This window comes from Chiloscyllium plagiosum, unplaced genomic scaffold (genome assembly GCF_037043375.1).
Source record: "Chiloscyllium plagiosum isolate Xiang-an unplaced genomic scaffold, Cpla_swu_hap1 HiC_scaffold_4, whole genome shotgun sequence".
NCBI classification, from domain to species: Eukaryota; Metazoa; Chordata; class Chondrichthyes; order Orectolobiformes; family Hemiscylliidae; genus Chiloscyllium; species Chiloscyllium plagiosum.
The window spans coordinates 93,353,557-93,375,517 of record NW_028270142.1 but is presented as its reverse complement, the minus strand read 5'-3'; the positions used below and the strand labels follow the sequence as shown (position 1 = coordinate 93,375,517).

Below are 21,961 nucleotides of genomic sequence, written 5' to 3'. Positions count from 1 at the left end.
CATCCTTTAATTTTACTTACCATTGCTTTCTCCATAGCAATCTCTCAATCAATAAGAATTGACTTACGAAACAAATAGAAGTCTTTTCTCCAGTTATGTAAATAGTTCTGATAATTTGCACAGTGACTCAGTGGTTAGCACTGCTGCCTCACAGCGTCAAAGACCTGGGTTCGATTCCATCCTTGGTCGACTGTCTGTGTAGAATTTGCACATTCTCCCCGTGTCTGCGTGGGTTTCCTCTGGGTGCTCTGGTTTCCTCCCACAGTTCAAAGAGTGCAGGTTGGATTGGCCATGTTAAATTGCCCTTAGTGTCCAGGGATGCGTATGTTAGGGAAATGCAGGATTATGGGGGTAGGATAGGGGAGTTGGATGCTGTTTGGAGGATCAACGTGGACTTGATGGGCCAAATGGCCTGCTTTCACACTGTAGGGATTCTATGATTTGAAATTTGGCATTTTACTGTTTTTATCCAGATGAGTGCAAGACAAAAAGCTTTGGAACATTTTTTTCACAATATTCATAGTACCTATAAATGTACATGGGAAAGCTTCTAGGAATCATACATTACCAAAAGATGGCATGAACCATAAAGTACTTTCCTTTCAATATGTATTGCATTATTTACCTGGGAGTACTTCTTGACTTGAATCTCTGCATTTTGCATTCTGAAAAGAAAAACGACATGCACTTTTTTGCAGTTTGCCAGTAAAATCAAAGGATGCTTACTTCGCCACTACATTCCTTTTCAACAGCATTAATTATTTGGTTTTGTGCATATGAAGTCTCTGGTTTAATTAAGGTCCAATCTTGAAAACAGGTTTCTAATACACTTGTTACTCTTGGGTATACTCAATATTGACACCAATGTAAAAGTAGCAAGTATTGCAATCTCCAACAATGACATTTCTGGCTCTGACGAACAAAACATTGTCCACCTACTCACCCCCACAAATTAAAGCAATTTTTCATAGTGATTCTATTTTGAATAATTTTAATCAACTATAAAGTTCATTGCATTGAAGTATTTGAGAAACAAAAGCAAAACTCTATGTTTCAAGATAGAACTAAATACAGAGAAACCTTGATTATCCGAACATTTGATTATCTGAACAAAATACTCTCCGCCCATGTCATTCGGATAGTTGAGGGTCCTGTAGTTACATTTAAAATAAAGTAGTGACTTTGAAAGATGGTTTTCTGCTTCAATAATCTGTGAGTGTGATGTATTTTCACCCTTTGAGCTGAATTACTGTCATGTCTAAAGTTTGGGAATAAGAAAGAGAAGTTCTTTTGTCATCAAGTATGATTGAATTGTCTCCCAAAATGAATTGTTATTTATCACAAATGACTAATTTAAATGAAAAATATTTATGCTTTAAAGAAGTTAAGGTGTTACTACAGGGAATTGACAAATCACAGGCTGACAGCCTCTTTTATTGGACTGACATTGACCCTGGTTAAGCTGTGAGGCATATTGCAATACTCTCCTGGCAATGATAATGAAATTTTAAAAAAACAACAAATGCTAGAACACATATAGAAACAGAAACTGATTAAACTACACAGTCAATCCATCAATACTGTAATAATATCTTTGGTTGGTAGGTGGGAAGTGGAGATGGTAGGACATTATCTGGCGAACAGTTTTGTCGTGTTGATTTTTGGAGGACCAGCTTTTGCCTTGTATTTGCCTATCATTTCCCTTATTTTCTGCACTTACACTTGTGTTCATTATGTATGTCTATCTTACCAATACCATCCCCATAATTTGTTTGAGTATTTTAAGCATTTTCACTACGTCGTAAAAATGATTTTACATATTATCAACCAAAATTCATTACTTCCAACTTTTAGATTAGATTCCCTATAGTATGGATACAGGCCCTTCAGCCTAACAAGTCCACACCGACCCTCTGAAGGATAACCTAGCCAGACCCATATCTCTACATTATATATACCTCTGACTGATGCACCTGACACTATGTGTAATTTAGCATGGCCAATTCACCTGGCCTGCACATCTTTGGATCGTGGGAGGAAACCGGAGCACCCGGAGGAAACCCATGCAGACACGAGGAGAATCTGCAAACTCCATACAGACAGTCACCTGAGGCAGGAATTAAACCTGGGTCCCTGGCATTGTGAAACAGCAGTGAGCCACCATGCCACCCCTTAAAAAATGAAATCACTGGTTAGTGAACCTATTAATCTTTCTCTGTGACAACAACTCATTTAGAGAAACACATGTTCACAACTTGGAATTTGTGTTCAGAGGGAATGTGAGTTGGAGATAGATCTTGCAATGCTGCAATTCCACTTATTTTTCATTTATTCATGGGATTTGTATGTAGCTGGCTGGGCCAGCACTTAGTGCTCACCCCTAGTTGCTTACTAGAAAATGGTGGTGAGCTTCAACATGAACTCTTCGTGATGTTAGCTTCTTACAAAGACCACAAGTCCCTGAAGTTTTAATACTCATTTGCTGTTGTCTCCCCTTCTACTTCTAGGCCTAGTAAGGAGCTCTCTTATAATCATGAGTTCAGCTCCAATGAGAGATATGTTCTACTGAAATAATATTTTTATTAAACATTTGATGACTTTCATAGTGGTGGTTTAATGTTGAAAGTAAGCCTTATCCGACAGGACTAGGTGCAGAGCTGTCCTACACATAGTTCAGGCATCTCCAGAACTTTTTGTTTTCAAGAATTGAAATATACTTAAGCTGTGATCCCATTAAAGATGATAAAACATCAAAATGACTACAGTGATTGGAACGAGGGCCAGGTGAATTTTGTTGACCATGAGTTGCCTGATTTGCGTTGTTAACTTTGGCTGACAGATATAAACAGGAGATTCAGCGAGTCTCCTCAATCGAGGGACTGGCTCTGAGCTGGCTGGTAAGCCATGTACCGAGCATATATAAATAAAGAGTGACCTTTATTGGCCTCTGTGTGGTTATTTCAGTGGCAACAAGACTGGGATCAGCGTGTGAAAAATAATGCATTATTTTTCCTGGATAAATGACATTGGGACAGATGAAAAGCAATAAGTAACTTTTCTGACTGCTTGCGGACTTGCAGTATTTAGGTTATTAGGAGCCTAACTTTCCCTGAGGCACCGTATACTAAAGCCTTTCAAGAGGTGACAGATTTAGCTAAGGAATATTACGACCCCAAGCATCCCCTAATTCTGGGACACTATCAAATTTATTCAGCAGTTCAAGAACCAGTGGAATCCGTATCAGGATTTTTGACAAGATTATGTGACTGGCGGAAGCATGTGATTTGGGGTTATGACTGAATGGCACTTGGCCCTCATTCCAATCACTACATGTCCCCTATTCCTGCCCCCCTTAAATCTGGAGATGTAGGCCTGTTCTTTAACTTGACGCTTTTCTTGGGATGTTTTCACCCCAATTCCGGTCCTTCCAACTCTGACGTAGACAATGATGGTGTGTAACCAGACTGTAGCCTGTCTCTTGCACTCGGAGCATCTTGGGAGAGTTTCCTCCTCTTCTTCAGGCGGTAACGGTATTGAGGCTGCATCCATCCCAGACTCTGGATGGAGGGGGAAGAACTCATGGTTTCTGACAGCTTTCTGGCTGTTATGAGGGACCAGATGGGTTTTGCTCCTGTCCCATTTGCAAAGTAGCAGCTTTGCGGTGATCCAAATGTTTGCTCAGGACTGTCTCGCCTACCCGAACTTTGTATGTCACAGGACTTGACCTCGCGTCGACTTCGCTTCCCAATGCAGGACCATTTCCGTGGCTTTGACACCAAAATTTGGCCCCTGAAGTAAACTGACTCTCTCACTTATGGGAGATTTGTGGCCAGAATTCATATTCCGGCTGCTGTATCAATGTTTTCAAAAAACTCAACTGATTTGGGATAATATTGATCCATAATGGGAAATAGCTTGTGTCATGATTTTTTTTCAGCTTTCTCAACACTTGTGTTCATGGAAGAATTATGAACTGGATTAGAAGACCATGTACCCTGTGTACCAAAATGTACTCCCTGCATAGGAACTCTGAGCAGAAAGCTAACCATACAGCATATGGAATACCCACAGTATTCTTTTGTCCAGAGTGATGGACAAATGCCACAATATCAAAGAATTACATTGAATTTTGTGGCAGGGAAACAGTCCTTTAGGTCTTTGCTGGTAGTTATGATCCACATGAGTGACTTCCCAAATTACTCCCTCACCCCATCACCATATTCTTCCAAACCATGCCATCTGCACGAATCACATCAAGAGATTGTTGTGATTGGAGTGTCATAATCTATTCGTCACCCCGGTTAATAATTCTCTAGGCTTGAGTTAATAATGATGTACATGAAACAAATGGATTACATAATGGCTGAACGTCCTCTCTCCAAACAGTAAAATTCTAAAGCCCATCTGTTTCTAGAGTGCTCCTATCCATACGTAGTTTGGCCTGTATTTGATTTCCGACTCTCAGCAATGCAGTTGATTCTTAATCATCCTCTGAAATGACCTAGAAAGCCACTCAGCTGAACCAAACACTACAACAAAGCATAATAGGCATTAGATGAATTGCAATAATTCAAGACAGCAGTTCAATATCTTGTCATCAAAGACAACTAGAGATTAACAATTAATATTGGTCTTACCAGGAACACCCACAATCTGAATGAATATAAGTTCTATCTTTCAACCTCTCTGAGCAGAGATTTCTGAAGGACTCCTGTTGGATTTTGGCTGTCTTTTATTTATGTCCACAAGTTGGAGACTCCCTCACAAGCAAAAACATTACATACAAGCTTAATTTAATGATAGCAGAGAGAGCAGAGTCCTTGTGTATACTAAAGGTTGAGATAGATAAATCCTTGATCCATAGGAGAGTCAAGATTACAGGGCAAATGCAGAAAGGTGGATGTGAGGAATGTTGGATCAATCAGGATCCGACTGAATGGCAGAGTAAGCTCAAGAGGATGAATGGCCTACTCTTGTTCTTATTTCTCATGATCTTATGGTGCAGAAAAACTGCAGTGTAGCAGTTATACTACTAACAGCTAGAAGGTAAAAAATGATAAAATCAATCTGTAACTTGCTAAAATATACTTACAGAGATTTTCATTCGGCTTCATCACGGATGAGGTTGCCTAGTATGGTGATGAAATGTCTGAAAACAAACCTTCCAGCTCAGCGAGCAAACCTACATCCAGAGATTTTCTTACCCAATTCAGTAGCCAACAAGACATTGGGAGGAGAGATTTTCATAAACTTTTTGATGCAAAGCTTGCTTCTGCTTTTTGTTAATGATATTGGTTGATGGAATGATAAAAAACAGATAATCTGTTACTGTGATGTTGATTGATGGGTAGATATTGGTCAATTCATCGAGGATAACTCCCTGTCCCCTGAAATAGTGACATGAGATCTTTTCTATTGACCCAGAAAGCAGATAAATCTTTGGTTTAATAGTTTATATGGAAGATGCACCACTGACGGTGCAGAACCTCTTCAGTAATGCATTGGAGTGTCAACCTTGTTTTTTTATGATCTCAAGCCCTGGAATGGAACTTGAGCTTATAATGCAAATACTATGCCATTCTATTCAATCTGTTATTCTAGAAAGGGATACAAATAATGAACTATGATCCTGAACATTGAGATTACAACATTGAGTAAAATCTGCATTTGTTCTCTTTGATGAACTTCTTTCTGTAAAATATTGTCAATTTAGTCACGTGTAAAAAAAGAATTCTATGTCCTTTGGATGGAATTACTTGTTGGCCTTGGTTAGGCTAAAAATGTTGAGTTAATATTTGTTTATATAGAAACCAATTAGCCCTAGGATAGACATACACATTTCTCCAATCTGCATATTGAAAGGTTGAGAGTGTGGTGCTGGAAAAGCACAGCAGGTCAGGCAGCATCCAAGGAGCAGGAATATCAATGTTTCGGACAAAAGATTGTCATCAGGAATGAGGCTGGGAGCCTAGGCGTTGGAGAGGTAAGTGGGAGGGGGTTGTGGCTGGGGGGAAGGTAGCTGAGAGTGCAATAGGTGGATGGAGGTGGGGGTAAAGGTGATAGGTCGGAGGAGAGGGTGAAGCGGACAGGTGGGAAGGAGGATGGACAGGTGTGACAATTATGAGGGCGGTGCTGAGCTGGAAGTTTGGAACTGGAATAAGGTGAGGGAAGGGAAATGAGGAAACTGGTGAAATCCACGTTGATGCCATGGGGTTGGAGTGTCCTGAGGCGGAAGATGAGGTGTTCTTCCTCCAGGCATCGGGTGGTAAGGGAGTGGTGATAGAAGAGGCTCAGGACCTGCATGTTCTCGGTGGAGTGAGAGGGGAGTTGAAGTGTTTGGCTACGGGGCGGTTGGGTTGATTGGTGCAAGTCTGTCAGAGATGTTCTCTAGAGCACTCTGCGAGTAGGCATCCTGTCTCCCCAATGCGGGGGAGACTAATCGGAAACAACGGCTACAGTAAATGACATGTGTGGAAGTGTAGGTGAAACTTTGATGGATGTGGAAGGCTCCTTTGGGGCCTTGGATGGAGGTGAGGGGAGAGTGTGGGCGCAGGTTTTGCAATTCCTGCAGTGCCAGGGGAAGGTGCCAGGAGGGGAGGGTGGGTTGTTGGGGGTGGGGGTGCATGTGTGGATATTGAAAGGTTGTCCAAATAAACAGTTTAGAGTAGACAATTAAGCTTAGACTGTCTTGCAGAAATGTATTAGTGGACATATTTCAAACAGAAGTGTATAATGTACAAACGTTTCTAGCCAGACGTGGGGAGGAAGACTCCTTGGGAAGGAACTTTATCCTGAAGTGAGTGTTGAATTTGTTGTATGTTTCCATAAGATGATAAATTATGAAAGCTTTTTACAATTACACTTAAAACAAATTAAATACAGGAAAGGGTATTTTAGTATCAACATTCATGCTAATTCAAGTAGACTTTCTGTCAGAAATCTGGTTTTGCCATTATACGGCTACATGCAGTTGTACAGAAGAGGGCAGCATAACCACACTATACAATAATGAATTTTCAACAACATTGCAGGGCATTAAAATTTACTTCTACGTCATAAGAACTGCAGCAAGTGTGAAAGTTTTTTTTAGGTTTTCTATTTTAAAGAAGATTGTTAGATACATGGTAAGAATATCAAAAGGATCCACTATGACCAGAATCTTTGAAGGATATTTAGTTCAAGTGGCAAGAATCGATATGTAGTGCTGTTAACTACAATAATCCACATTTATATAGCACTTTTAAAGTAGGTAAACCTCCCAAAGGCATCATAATGATGAAAAAGGTTTTCAAATCAAAGAAGGACATATTAAGAGAACTGACCAAACCATGGCCAAGGAACTGGGCTTTAACGTGAGTCTGAACAACAATAACTTTTAAATATATAGCACCTCTAATTAAATATCCTGAGGCCAGCAAGAGCACTATAAAAGAAAGTATAACACAGAGTTATTAAAGGAACTATTAGCCCAGATAATCAAGATTTTAAGGATTGCTTTTAAGGAGTGTCTCTTTAAGAAACAAAGTAAGGTAGAGAGGTGGCGCAAGAAGCCAGAGAAAATTTAATTGAAACCTGCATTGAGGATGAATGAGCTGGTTCTGGGCTTTCTTTCATTATGAAATATTCTGTTGGTTGTTTGGCAATCAGCCTCTACTGTCAAAATTACAGGTTGACCTGGTTATTTTTGCAGACCTTGAACTTTTCTGTTGCTGAGTAACTGTTCATTTGATTGTACACTTGATATCTTCATGGGGTCCTATATTTCAAGTATCTTTGCTTTACAGGTCCTCCTGACCTTTAAGAAAAAGCAGTCACAGAGACAGGTCACTCAGATGGCATGGCACAAAGGCTAGGTTGCTTTCAAGGCTTCAGTCAGCATTTGATTTCAAAGTGTTGTACAGTGAAATCTTTCAGGATAGCCAGCAGTTTGGGAGCTTTTATCATTTGTGGGGAGGTGTTGGCCTAGTGGTATTATCACTGGACTCCTAATCCAGAGATATTGGTAGTGACCTGGAGACCTGGATCAGGTGGCACTGTGGCTCAGGGGCAGAATAGTGGTTAGCACTGCTACCTCACAGCACCAGGAACCTATGTTCGATTCCACCCTCAGGAAACTGTCTGTGTGGAGGTTGCACATAATCCCATGTCTGCGTGCATTGCCTCTGGGTTTTCCGGTTACCTCCCAGAGTCCAAAGATGTGCAGATTAAGTGGATTGGTTGTACTAAATTGTCCATGATGTGCAAGTCAGGTGGATTAGCCATGGGAAATGTAAGGTTATAGGGATAGGGTGGGATGTTGTTTGGGGGGGGGGGGGGGGGGGGTAAGTGTGGACCTGAATGGCCTGCTTCCACACTGTAGGGATTCTGTAATTCTATGAATCTTCCCCCCCATGGCAGTTATTTAACTTCAATAAAAATCTGGAATTAAAAGTCTAATGATGACCATGAATCCATTGTTGATTGTTGGAAAACCCCATCTGGTTCACTAATGTCCTTTAGGGATGGAAAGCTCCATCCTCTCCATGGTGAAAGTGAGGGCTGGAGATCAGAGTCAAGAGTGTGGTGCTGGAAGAGCACAGCAGGTCAGGCACATCCGAGGAGCAGGAGAGTCAACATTTCAGGCAAAAGCCCTTCATCAGGAATGAGGCCTGGCCTACAATTGACAGCAATGTGGTTGCCTCTTCAGCTACCCACTGGGCAATTAGGGTTGGGAAATAAATGTTGGCCTAGCCTTTGTTATAAACCAGGCCAGAACCCTTCAAAATATTTTAAGAAGGTAGCCCGGACCCTAACTTTTATTTTTTAAATGCAGATGTGAAGTGGATATTGTAGGAGTTATGCAGCTGGTCAAACCACTTGGCTTTAAACAAAACAGAATTTATTTAAACATTACGGATGAAACATGAATAAAAGGAAACAGAATTTAAAATAACAACTTATTGAAAGCCCAACCAATATGATATTGCAACTTACGAAGGAGCTGTTTCAATCCCTGCAACATCCCATAAACACACCCCTTGGCAAAAGGTGAATTCAAACACAGGTTCTTACAGGCAGAGAGTTTCCAAAGAGAAAGTTCAGACTAGACCTCTGTTGAATCTTTTCACTGTAGCTGCTTCTCTAGGTCCCCAGCTGTTTTCGACTGCTTGTAAAACAAAACCAAACTAGAAAAACACCTGAACTAGGAGAACTGGCCACTCCCCTGCCATTGTTCAAAGTAACCAATTCCAGACAAAAACCAAGGACAACATAACCTTGTTAAAGGGACAGCATCATCACACCTTCAACACCTCAGTTTGTGAACAAATAAATAAAAAACAATTGGGCTTCAAATTTGTGTAGATTGCTAAGCTGCCCTGAATGTTTTAACATTCTGTAGAACAGTATTTAACTTGAGAAAGATAGTGCTTTGTGCAGTTTTATTCCCTGTGCTGGACCTGGTGACATTATACCTATTTGAGAAATGAGCAGCCTGATGTGAATTGTAGCCTCGAATAAATTCTCTTCAAAAGCTGGTAGTTAGATTGAACCTCTGCCTCCAGAGAAATGTGGAACTATCACCGATTCCATACTCTCACTCCCATGGTGGGTGTAAGGGTGAACAATTTGTGCAGGCCAAACCCAAACACAATTCCTGCAAATTGCTTGGAGCCTCAGTGTGGTACACATTAAAATGCAGCACCTTGGCTGCAGTCAACAATTTTCCTTTTGAAGGATCTCTGACGTCTGAAGCTGTATGCAGTCAATGAGTTGGTGGCATTTGAGAGATGAGCAACATTTGTCCATTACAAGTTCTTTCATCCTTCGGTTGTCTGAAGAGATTGCTCATCTGTCAAATGGACTTCATCAGCTCTGACCCAGACACGAGAGCAAACATCATAAGAATATTGATGAACACATATTTAAAGAAGTACAGGATTATTTACAATGAAGTGGCGTCACTTGTGCCAACTACGTGCCTTCATGAGGTTTCTTTTATTCCTTTCTTTCCCTCCTGCTACATCTAGACACAGTCCCAATGTCCATAGATAGGGTGGAGGACACCTGCTCTATAATTGGTGCTGTTGGCCTGAAAGACATAGCTGATTAGACCTAGAGGGCCCAGACCTGCTGCGAGTGTGCTGCCCAAATGCAAACACACCCATATCATCTTGGATTTGTGCAAGATTTAATATCACAGACATGGGAGTGGGATGGAAGGGCCAACACCTCTGGAGTATCCTGAGCAGAAGCTTCTGGGGGTCCCATTTGTGTCTCCATCCCCCTTTGAGTTCCAACTGACAGCACCCTGTCTCCTCGATAGGAATGAACAACTAAAGAGAGGACAGGGTCTCTCGCTCATGCCCCCTCCTCTCTTGCCTCGCCATTGATGCTGAGCACCTATGGCTATGGAGTGGAGGTCTGTGTGTATATCCAACAAACAGTGAGTGTCCTGGATCTGGGTCTCTATTTCGGTAGCCATTCTGTTCATGGAGGCTATCAGAAGCATGTATGCTGAAACTAGAATCGTACTAATAATGTTGGTGAGCTGCTCCATCCAGTATACTGACTGCAAATCTGCCTGCTGTTCTTGTGCCTGTCTGTGCATTTTCACAAAGTTATTAATGGCTGAGACCTTTGCCTGGAGTTGAGTAGGTGTCTGGACTCCGGCAGTCCTCGGAGTGTCAGAAACCTTGGCCTTTCTTGCTTGGCCAACTGTGAGAGACGCATCAGTGATATCCCCTTTAGACTTTGCTCCCAGATCTAATCTCATAGAGAAGCCACTGAGGTGAAAGTCTCTGAGCTGGTGGAGATGGAGGTGAAAGTCTTGCTGCTGCATTCCCTGAGGTTTGAGAGCTTCCTCCTCAGAAGTGGATATGAAGCTGAATGCCTCTGCTGCTGGCCTCTATTTTATTGAATGCTGCTAGTGCCTGCATTAGGGTGGTTGTGATAGACAAGATTGAAGAACAGTGGTGATGATTAGGAGGATGCAGAAGCAGGAGAGGTGGTGAGATGTCCTCAATTAATGTGTAGAAAGTGCAGGGAGAGTGCAGGGAGAGTTAGTAGTTTGGGAGGATGAGGCTGGTGAAAGCCATTAAGTGGAAGTGCTGGATGCAATAAAGAAAGTTGGATTCCATGAGTCTTTGGAGAAGCATACACAGTGGCAGAGGTAGAGGGAAAACTAGATATGTGAGTGTAAAGTAGCAGAGAGAAGATAGTAGGGCGGCATAGTGGCTCAGTGGTTAGCACTGCTGCCTCACAGCACCAAGGACGAGGGTTTGATTCCAGCCTCGGGTGACTGTCTGTGTGGAGCTTGTCCCATAATGTTCAGGGATGTGTAGGTTAAGTGCATTAGTTGGGGATAAATGAAGGGATATGGTTCTGGATGGTTTACTGGTCAGTGTGGACCTCTTGGGCCAAAGGGCCTGTTTCCATATTGTAGTGATTCTACCTCTAATAGTGGCACTTACACTCACAAGAGGCAGAAGATCATTGACCATCCTGCATGGCTAGGCATTTCTTTTAATCTGGGCCTCTACACTAACCTGGACCACTATCTCAAACCAGGCTAGCTGAGTCTAGTGGCAAGGCCTCCTTTGATGGTCAATAAAAAAAAGGGGATGGTCCTCCTCTCTACCACCATGTCCACCAGTAAACAACTGAAAGTCAGGGTCGGTGAACCCAACTTCCACTCCCGGCACCTTACCTTGCAACCGCAAGAAATGTAAAACTTGCGCCCACACCTCCCCCCTCACTTCCCTCCAAGGCCCCAAGGGATCCTTCCATATCCGTCACAAATTCACCTGCACCTCCACACACATCATTTACTGCATCCGCTGCACCCGATGTGGCCTCCTCTACATTGGGGAGACAGGCCGCCTATTTGCGGAATGTTTCAGAGAACACCTCTGGGACACCCCCACCAACCAACCCAACTGCCCTGTGGCTAAACACTTTAACTCCCCCTCCCACTCCGCCATTTCCCCTCCCCCCACCTTATCTCCGTCCCAAACCTCGGACTCAGCACCGCCTTCTTGACCTGCAATCTTCTTCAAAACCTCTCCGCCCCCACCCCCTCTCCGGCCTATCACCCTCACCTTAACCTCCTTCCAACTATTGCATTCCCAACGCTCTTCCCCCAAGTCCATCCTCCCTACCTTTTATCTTAGCCTGCTTGGCACACCCTCCTCATTCCTGAAGAAGGGCTTATGCCCGAAACCTCGATTCTCCTGCTCCTTGGATGCTGCCTGACCTGCTATGCTTTTCCAGCAACACATTTTTCAGCTCTGATCTCCAGCATCTGCAGTCCTCACTTTCACCAAACAGAGTAACTAGCCACACATACCATCCCCAGTGACTGATTACTCTAGCTCCATTCAGATTGACCAATGCTTGTTAAAAACAACCCAATCTCTTTAAAAGTGTAATTTAATACAATAGTTTAAATTATTTACCTTGAAAATAAAGTGTTTTCCTTTCACAATTGCCAGGGAGACATTATTTTGTCTTTTTAAAAGCCATAAAGACGTGAAAGAAGAAGGCAGTAGAAGCATTTTGTTTAAAAAAAATAAAGTGAGAACTCAAAGAGTGGGAGGGAAATGAAAAAAATATATCTGAAATGTCAGGAGTGTGGGTGATGAAATCCTTTTACTCTGTCCCTTAATGAAAATTCCTCCAACAAACTACTCCAATTGTATATTTCTTTCTAAGAAATCTCAAGGGCACAGACTGTCAATGATTTCTGACTGTATAGAAATTTGAGAGGTAATGCTTAAAATTAGCTTTCTACTTTTAATGAAAAAAACATTTATTGGACATTCAAATGATAAGTGATGATTGATCAACTGTATGCTCAAACTGTGCTTTTATGCTAAGGTTTTGGAAAAAAAATCACATTTAATGGTGACAGCTTGTTTGATTGCACCTTGCAGCTTTATTAAATACAGCTGAGACAGAATATATAGTCCAAAGACCCTTATTACTCTTAGATTTGCAGGTGAAGATCGTTTTATTCTATACTGAAAGGATAATTAAAAGTTCTGTTCAGAAAATTACAATTCAGATACCTCTATAAAATTTAGCACAAGAACATAATGGGCCAAATTATCATGTCAAAGGCTTCGATAACATTGACAGAAAAATGTTCACATCTTTACGGTCCTTTGTACCATGTTATAAAATATTGGGTACACTCAAGGAGGCCAAATGTAATGATTTGACCAACTACACTTGTGACTGTTCATCCATTTCATCTTTACACAATCTTTACTAATCTTTTATATTCTTATTGTTTACAATTTAAAAGGTACTTTGATGCAATTAATTTGTTCTGGAATCAATTTAATATCAAAATATAGCTAAACATTTATGGTATTGAATTGGATAATCCTGATTTTAGGCCTGGGGATTGTGATATGTGAGTACCCTGTATCTGATTAAAATGATGGAGGCTGTACACAAACCTGGTGCTGTGTGCTCATTTCCCTGACTGGGGCTTTTAGCCTAGTACTGAATGTGCTGCTGAGTGACTCCGTGCCTCAGCAGAGGACACTACGTCATGAGATGCTATTGCCAATTATAGCAAGCTTGCTGCACCTCCTTAAGATGGTGTGAATTCTGGTTGAAACAAGGGCTGACATTATTTGGACATCTTCGGAAAATCTTCAGGAAGGACCCAAAAATGCACAACAGGGACAGGCAGAGAGTGTATCTTCCGCTTTTCCAACATTATACTGAAGTCATTGTTGTTGAAGGGTTGGAGAAGAGGAAGTCTCTTCTTTCAGATACCAAGAATCTATGTCATCCTTAAATTTACTCAATATCCTGAGTGTTCAAAAGGCAATGAGATCAGTTGACTGTGGTGACCAATGTCAACAGTCTGTTGCCAAGGACATGGGCATAGTGCCACAAGAAGCTCAATGACCTCATATAGATTGTTAATGTCAGTGAATGCATTTTTATATACCAATTCCTATCAACTTCACCACTGCTTGCACACTGCTTCAATAACTGTCCTTTTTCACTTGCCTACCAAGGAAAAGTCATATTTCTATTTTCAGTTTTATAAGTTTCTTCACACCCTCACACATTTGGCACTGATGGAAGCTGCATATTTACATTTTATTGCTTCTATATATTGTCAACTGTTCAGCAGTGAATGGTATATCACCCATACACCATGCAGCATACTTACTAACACACTTCCCTGAAGTTTGGATAGAGCAGCAGCAAACTAGTGAGGGATAGGCATAGACATCAAGCACAGATCCCCATGAGACAAATAGTGCTGTGGTGAGGTGGATTTGCTGTCACTGATGCTGTGACCAGTGACATCACAGAAGCCATTAAGGATGGTAGTACGTTCCTGCATAATGATTGTTGCAAAATCTTGCTTCATCTTCATCCACACAATTTGACATTATTTACAAGTTGAAGATATTGTAACCATGCCCCTACATTTTACATCTACTATCACCCACTTTCCCTTACCCACCTCCCCCCTTGTGCTTTTATGCTTTCAGGTAGTCAACAAGCCACTTGGTCATCCAATGGCAACTGAGACTAAGGGTTGGAAAGAGACAGCAGACCCCTTGATGAAGAAATGAAGCCATTTGATCTGACAGATCAGACACTGGCACTGCACGAACTTTAAAGGGTAGGACAGTGGTGTCACTGGACCCTAGTTAGCTGCAGATATGTTTGCACAAAAGAGTAGCATTTGCTCAATGGATGGCGAAGTTGCAGATAGGTTGTAATTCTCTGATGAGGCAAAAACAGAAAGAAAGCTGATGGGATTATTCACAGAAATATTTGGTGCATCACTCCTGGCCTAGAACCTCTTGTCACTGTCAGGGCCTCCAGATTGACAGAGTTTCATATAGAATTTGGACCTCAACTTGTGTAGATGTCATAGACTACTCCATGAGAACATCTGCAGACCCAGTAATGATGTAGTGTTTAATGGCCAATGTCTCTGTCTCTGTTATTGCAGAGATAGAAGCCACCAACATTTGACTGCTGCACTAGAAACTATGCAGTATTTGGTTACTAGCATTTCTGCTGCATTAGAGAGGATAGTGCAGCTTACTATGGCTATGGAACATGTCTCTGATCATCACCAAGCTGGTCTGCAACAAACTGATAGGACTGGTGTGGTGAGTATCTATGGCCAAAGGTAACATAGAAGTGTAAACTTCCCACCTATTGTCCTACTCTCACCAAATTCTATATACTGCCTTAGCTCTCACTTAATGTCAGGTGAAACAACTTTACAGGATTCTCAGGTTTTCCAAACCACAGGTGCACAGGACAAAAAACATCCCAGCATGTCAGAGTAGGAATGTGGGTAGTTTGCTTCTACCTTTTATGAAGTCAAAAGAGATGCAATGACATGAAAGCTGGAGAGAAAGCGTTTGCAAAGCACCCAATGTGTCAAAATGATCCTCTGATGAAATGATCTGCTGTGGCAGCATAATGAAAATGTCACTGGACTTATACTTCTGAAGTCTAGGTGGATGCTGTGGGGATAAGAGTTCCAATCCCAGAATGAGAGCCAATGAAATTTAAATTTAATCAATAAAATCTAAATTAGAAGCTCATTCCAGGAACAGTAATTATTAAAATATTGTCAATTGTAGTAAAAACTAAGCTTGTTCACTAATGTCCAGTAGGGAAGGTAATCTGCCATCCTTACCTGCTGTGGTCTACATTGGGTGGCAATAGTATCTCAGTGGTTAGCATTGCTGCCTCACAGTGTCAGGGACTCAGGTTTAATTCCAGCCTTGGGTGACTGGCGTGTGGAATTTGCACATTCTTCCAATATCTGCATGGGTTTCCTCTGGGTGTTCCGGTTTCCTCCCATAATCCAAATATGGACCAGTTGGGTGGATTGACCATGCTAAATTGGCCATAGCATCCAGGGGTGTGTAGGTTAGGTGGATTAGCTATGGGATATGCAGGGTTACATGGATAGGGTAAGGGATGGGTCTAGGTGGAGGGTTGGTGTGGACTTGATGGGCTGAATTGCCTGCTTCCACAGGGAATCTATGATTTTATGTGAATCCAGATCCACAGCAATGTGGTTGCCTCTTAACTGGCCTCACTTTCTCTCTTAACTGGCCTACTAAGCCATTGGAATCAATCCATTACAAAATGAAGATTGAATGAAACTGGACTGACACAACATTGACAACAAAGACAAGAGCAAACTTGGCCATTTTGATCCTTATTAACATTCAGGGGCTTGGGACAAAGAGGAGAGTGGTTCCAATTACCAGCCGAGCAATAGTCTAAATTGTATTCAATTAGTCTTTACAGACAATGTCCTAGAAATCACTTTCATCATTCTTGAGTGTATTCTGCCCCACCAACAGGAGAGAGCCACTAAAAGTGGGAACACAGTAGTATACTGTCAGGGAGGAGTTTCAGGCCACAACATGGACACTGGATACCATGAAGTCTCATGGCCTTAGGTTAAATGTGGACAAAAAAAACCTTCTGTTGATGACCACCTACTTCACACACATTGGTCAGTCCCCAACCCCTATGGTACGAGCAGCATGGTGGCTCAGTGGTTAGATTAGACTAGATTAGATTATCTAGCATTGCTGATTAGCGCTGCTGCCTCACAGCACCAGGGACCTGGGTTCGATTCCACCCTCGGGTGACTGTCAGTGTGGAGTTTGCACGTTCTCCCCGTGTCTGTGTGGGTTTCCTTCGAGTGCTTCAGTTTCCTCCCATAGTCCAAAGATGTGCAGGATGGATTGGCCATGCTAAATTGTCCCATGGTGTCCAGTGATGTGCAGGCTGTGTGGATTACCCATGGTATTTGTCAGGTAACAGGGATAGGATAGGGGGGTAGGTCTGGGTGGAATGCCCTTCGAAAGATCGGAATCAACTCAATGGGCTGAATGGCCTCCTTACACACTGTAGGGATTCTAAAACAAGAGTTGTTGAATCAGTCCAAAAAAAAAAGCAAACTATTGAGAATGTTGGAAACATATAACAATCTCAGAGAATGCTGCAGAAATTTAGTTGGTCTGATGGCATCCAGAATCGGGGATCACAGTCTAAGGATAGGTATGAGTGGAGGAGAAATTTCTTCACTTAGAAAGTGATGAACCTGTGGAATTCTTTGCCACAGAAATAGATTGAAACCAAACACTGAATGTTTTCAAGAAGGAGTTATCTATAGTTTTTAGAGCTAAAGGAATCAAAGGGCATGGGGACAAACTGGGAATAGGGCATTGAATTGGATGACCAGCCATTATTATATTAAATGGTGAAGCAGGCTTGAAGGGCTGAATGACTACCCTACTACTGTTTCTTATATTTTTATTGAGGAGAGAGAAAAACAGAATTAACGTTTTGAATGTGTTATGACTCTCTTCAAAATTTCAAAGAATTTTCAGACTCAAACCTCTCTCCACAAATACACTCTAACATTTTCTGTGTTTGTTTGAGCTGATGAATCTGCACTCTTTCATTTTGAACATAAATTGTAAGAAGCATGGAGGATGCCAAGGGCACAGAATGTACTCTGGATAAGGGACATCAATGGCTTTCACACTGCTTTAGTGGCACCATAACTAACTGAATTGGCCAAATCTTAACAAATACAGCAGCTAGACTTGACCTGCAGTTTGTGCTGAGGGAACCAATAAGACAGAAAAACTTCCACATCAACACTACCACCAACCCACCTGTTGCCGATATATCTGTCCATGAGAGTATTGGAAGGACTGACCACCACACGATCCTGTGGAGATGAAATTCTCTGCAGGAGTGCAGCAGAACATGCCAGGAAAAACTAAAATGAGACATCATGCTTGTGACGCTTCAGAACAGAATTGATTGCATACCAATCAAGGTAAGCAACGTGTGACAGATAAAGTTACGCTAGCTGTGGATTTAGTCAAAGGACTGTAGTCTGATCATGTCCAGCGGTGAGTGATGGTGGTCAGTTAATCAATGAATTGGAGGAGGAAAGATTCCACAAATATCCCCATCTTCAACAATGGGGAAACCCAGCATATCATTACAAAAAACAAGGCTTTAACTTACCTTTATATTATTCATTCCTCTGCTATTCAATGTTCTCTTTATACAAAATTTAGTATAAAGTTTGTAAATGCAACTGCAAATGCATTTCTTCCTGCTGTAGGGTCATTTGTAGATCTAATGTTCTACATCTTGGCTGAGAAAGGACAATATCCTGCATATTTCTTTAAATAACATATCCACCTCTTACCTTCAGGAATCTGTGGACAAATCTCCAAAATCATCAGTATTGCATCATTAATTGTGCATTCCATTTCCTTGCCTGCTCTTCTAACCTCCCACCCAAACTCTCTTCAACATCCCATTAGTTTGTTCCATCTATTACACCTGGTGGTCATGTTGCCCTCATTGCAGTTCTCCTATTCTTCACTGAGGACGTTATTTACAGATTTCATGTTTCAAGTTGAAGGGGATACTCCTTTTGTTGTTTGAGTGATTCTTAAGTCTGCTTTTGGAACCAATGGATCTGCAATGTTGTATTGCCATAAAGTAGACTCACCTTGATCCTGTTTTGACATTTAATGAGACTATGGCTAATCTATGACCTAACTCCATCTTTTACGAAAACCCTTCATACTTTTGGTATTAATAAACTTTTGTCTGGAACAGGATGACTCTATAACCCTGCAGACTCCTGAACAACTGTACATAGTATTAATTTACTCAGGCACCTTAACATGTATCAGGACAGCACGAGTCTGTCAGTGAACCAGGTTGCAACTTTATTTGAAGACAACAAAGGTTAAAAGTTAAATTTTACACTTTCAACAACTCTGTTGCTAACTATCTAATTCTTTAGAAACTTGAAATACTTCCCAGATATTTGGAGCTTTTGCTGGTCTTTTGAATTGTTTGGTCTTTTCCTCTCTTCATGGGTTGATTCTGCCTCTGGTCAGAAGGTAAGCTGCTCTGGTTACTGCTGTATCCTAATGTGTCTCCAGGTAGGCTGTAGAGTGGTGGGTACCCTGAGTCCTGCTAGCTGGGTTCTTATATCCTCCTGGTTACCTTTTGGAACTTTCCAAGGACTTGACCAATCAGAGTTATTGAATTAATTGACATTATCACTTTGAAATGCTGCTAATGGCTTTTGATGGCTTGTTTAACAGCAACATCTTTGATATGTCTGCTCTTGGGAGCTGGAAGTTTGGTTTTATCCCAGAATATATACCTGGTCCTTTGTCTTACTGAGGCATGTCTGCCCCATGCATTCAGTGTTGGTTTGTTTGTCCTCTTCACACTTCCTGATGTCTTCTGGTGCCTCTTTGGTTTCAGTTGTCTGGACTTGGATCTTGCAAAGACTTGCCTCGAATCAGAATTGTCTCTTGTGTCTGTCTTGGCTTAGGCATATTTTGCTTTTTGGCCAATTTTGATGTCCTGTTTATTTCAATTGTTGTGCCTGCTGGCCTCCCTTCTTAATGATTTTGATTTCACTTGAGCAGTCACAGGCTGTACATAACTCCATTTTCCATGTTCTGTCCTACATTTTAGCTCCGAGGAACAATTGAATTGGATACAGCACCACACCACAGCAACAAGGTTTATTATCATCAGCGAGAATGTGCCTCAGTCACTGTACAGCTAGTGTGCAACATAAGAAGACGTTCATGCAGGTGTGACTCTGGAAGTTGTCATTAAGCATTCAAACTTGACAGAACGTGACTGGTAATGCCCTGAAAAGATTTGTGTTCCAGTTGTTCCTCACAAATAAACTGAGGGATGAAAAATGACGAATTGAATTTGTTTCAGAAAAATGTGAGGTAATGCATTTGGTGAGATGTTGGAGGAATGTTGGGAATTGAGAGTACTGTGAAGAGGAAGGGCAACTGAAACAATACCGAGAACTATGATGGGACAGGAAGATCATTACCACTGATCCTCAAAGGTATCAGGATGGGTAGATAAGATCTATAAGGGGATGTGTGGGGATGTTGTCAGGAATGAAGCATTTTAACTAGCAGGCAAGATTGGATATACTGGAATATGCAAAATAGTGAATTGTACATGGCTATGGACCAAAAGCTGGAAAGTGGGGTTAGTCTGGATAGATTTTTTTGGACAATTTAATTTTGTGCTGTAAATGTTCCAATTCTAGACTTTTGTGTGCAACAGTGCAAAGCAAATCAAACACAGATTCGTGAATGTGTTTTTTTAGCTAATTTTCCATCTTTAGTTTTGAATCCATTTATTGATTTATATTTATTAATGATTCAGATAAAGGAGTAGAGACTTACATATTTAAGTTTGCAGATGACATAAAGTTAGGAGGCAAAGTAAGTTGTGTCGATGCAAGCAGGAATTTACAAAGTGAGATAAACAGATTAAATGAGTGGGTGAAACAGTGGCAGATGGAGTTCAGTGTGGGCGATTGTGAGATCACTCACATTGGTTCCAAGAAAGACAAATCAGAACATTTGATGAGTAATTAAGAATGGTGGATGATCAAAGGGACTCAGCTGTCCTTCAACATAAATCACTCAATGATAGTACAAAAGCTCAAAAAGTAATCAAGACGACTAATGGGATGTTGGTATTTATTGCAAGGAATACAAAAAAGTTCTTGCTGCACAGGTTTTCAACTGAATAATACCAAGATTCCTATGCTAAAGTATTCCAAATACTTGATTTTGTATTTCCTTAAATTCAAGAGGTCGATATAATCGATGCTTTTACAGAAAAGATTTGATATGGTAAACACAGAGGAGCAAATTTTAATCCCAAAGAACAGATAGGTGGGTGGGTAATTAAAATAATTGATTTAACAAGAATAACTGCAACTCTGTTCCAAAGCACCCACTTCTACATTTAACCAGGCAATATTTGGATGCTTATGTGAATACAATTCACCAGATTTGGGATGTTAGTTACTGCAGGTGGGTAGGTCATTATCACAGCAATTAATATCCGCGTTAGATATTGTGATTTTTTTTTAAAAATTAGCTGAACTCAATCCTAAATCTAAGTGTTGGTATTCCTTGACTGTTAAAACTAACAAAATAAAAAGGAGGTAAGTTGATTGCGCACTTTTCGAAAAAATAGTTTTATTTATTCACTCATATAATGTGCGTATTATTGATAAGGTTAGCATTTATTATCCACCTTTGGTTGCCCCTAAAATAGTTGTGCTGAGCTGCTTTCATGATGTCTGTCAGGTGGAAATACTCCTGCAATATGATTAGATAGGAAGTTCCAAAATTTGTACTATCTACAGAGAAAGGGCAATATATTTCGAAGTCAGGATAATGTGGGTTAGGGAAGAACTCGGAGGCAGTAGTGTTCCCATAGGCATTCTGTTTTTGCCCTTCAAAGTGACAGAGGTAATAAATTTCAATATGCTGTCAAAGAAGCTTTGATGATTTAGATGTGGGTGCTGCAGCCATCTTGGTGGATGGAGTGAATATTTAAGGTGATGGACAGTGGAGAAGGAAGGCTTTCCATACAAAAGTTCAACTCACTAGAGTCATAGAGATGTACAGCAGAGAAACAGACCCTTCGATCCAACCCATCCATGCCGACCAGATATTCCAACCCAATCTAGTCCCACCTGCCAGCACCCAGCCCATATCCCTCCGAACCCTTCCTATTCATATACCCACCCAAATGCCTCTTAAATGTTGCAATTGTATCAGCCTTCACCACTTCCTCTGGCAGCTCATTCAATACACGTACCACCCTCTGAATGAAAAGCTTGCCCTGTAGGTCTCTTTTATATCTTTCCCCTCTCACCCTAAACCTATGCGCTCTACTTCTGGACTCCCCCGACCCCAGGGAAAAGGCTTTGCCTATTTACCTATCCATGCCCCTCATAATTTTGTAAACCTCTATAAGGTCACCCGTCAGCCTCCAATGCTCCAGGGAAAACAGCTCCAGCCTGTTCAGCCTCTCCTGATAGCTCAAATCCTCCAACCCTGGCAACATCCTTGTA

At 41.3% G+C, this 21,961-nt stretch overlaps 1 long non-coding RNA gene across 1 annotated transcript in view; it reads left to right on the top strand.

Annotated features, from left to right (window-relative positions):
- Positions 1-19,563, top strand: part of LOC148150185 (uncharacterized) — a 28,587-nt gene extending 9,024 nt beyond the window's left edge. The window contains exon 3 of the long non-coding RNA XR_015756849.1: positions 19,528-19,563. This is a non-coding gene — a long non-coding RNA (uncharacterized LOC148150185). The remainder of the gene's footprint in view (positions 1-19,527) is intronic.
- The last annotated feature ends 2,398 nt before the right edge of the window (positions 19,564-21,961 follow it).